We start from the raw sequence: 1,397 nt of genomic DNA on the forward strand, positions 1-1,397 counted from the left end.
CACTTGATGATGATGCCCTCATACTTGCAAGCTCAATGTGGGATTCAAAGAAAATTGATAGGTTTTGAATCTTTACTGCTACTACAAATTGACTGTGGAGTCCTATAGACGATACACTTAGAGAAAGCAAGTGAGAGCAGTAACTAATGTGTTTTTGGAGGAAAGTTTTGAGAGAACCAATTCTTAGTATCCAATTTCCCATCATCAACCCCGCAATTGAGAATTCAATGAGTCCATATCTATTGCCACATTTGAAGATCATCAACCACGAACTACTGTAACAACAGCACAAAACTTTGAGCAATAGCTTATTGATAAGAAGGCTCCTTGGTAGTAACCTCAGTAGCATCAGCAACATCTAACTCTACATGTGGGATGCTCTTTAAGATGAAGGATGGGTTAATTGGCTTGCATTTGAATTGTAGTACTAGAAATGAAGTGGGATTATAGCATCCATTAAAGCAGAAGTTGCTCAATCAAACTTACATTACAACCCATTCAGTAGAACAATAGTTTTGACAAACTATTACTATGAGATGACTGGACAGTTTGTGCTATCTTTAGAAATTCTTACTACTGTGTGTTGACCACTCAGATTTCAAAACCAAAGTTGCCATACTCAGTCATGGTTGAGAGGTTGATTGCGATTTCTTTTTAAAACTAGAGTGGCATGATCTACATTTGGCACTATTATTGATGAATGCAATGGATCTATTAATCATAGCTTATAGTTAAGCTCAAATAATACTGATAATAGGATGGATAAAGCTCATTATGGCCAAGCTTTTTAGCAGTAAGTCAATTATGAAGTAGATGGTTCCTTACTTGGAAATGCTGGAGCTTATAAGCAGTAACACCGTTGGAGCACAAGAATACTTCTTGAGCAATGTGGGCATTCTAAGGGATCTTGAAAAAGCTACACATCATTGAATCAATCTCCATCAAGAATGGATACAGTGGGTCATTCATCAGATAAGGATGGTCATGATAGCATTTGTAATTATGATTTTTAGCAAGGAAATGTTGACTCTACAATGTCTTATAGGACACAAGTGACATCCAGTAGCAATATTATGAGCATCATAAGAGCATTGGAATTCAACAAGTCAGTTGCTCATATGCTTGATGTGATTGATGTATTGGCATATGCACTTATACATTTTGATGCAACCATGATGGCAGCTGAAGTGATAGATTCCATCTGGATTGATAGAACGAAACATTTGACATCTCATCTGGATCAATTTTGGTACAGCCATGCATCTTGGAACCTCTCATCAATCTTCATAGTAATGTTGTTTTGCAAGAGGGTTTAGCGCATGTACATGATGAGTATATGTTAGTTGTATCGATTGCCATGGCTAATGTAGTAATTTAACAAGACTTATTGCAATCAT

This window comes from Lygodium microphyllum, chromosome 18, assembly GCF_053477565.2.
Source record: "Lygodium microphyllum isolate KBCC chromosome 18, Lygodium_microphyllum_v1.1.10, whole genome shotgun sequence".
Taxonomy (NCBI): Eukaryota; Viridiplantae; Streptophyta; class Polypodiopsida; order Schizaeales; family Lygodiaceae; genus Lygodium; species Lygodium microphyllum.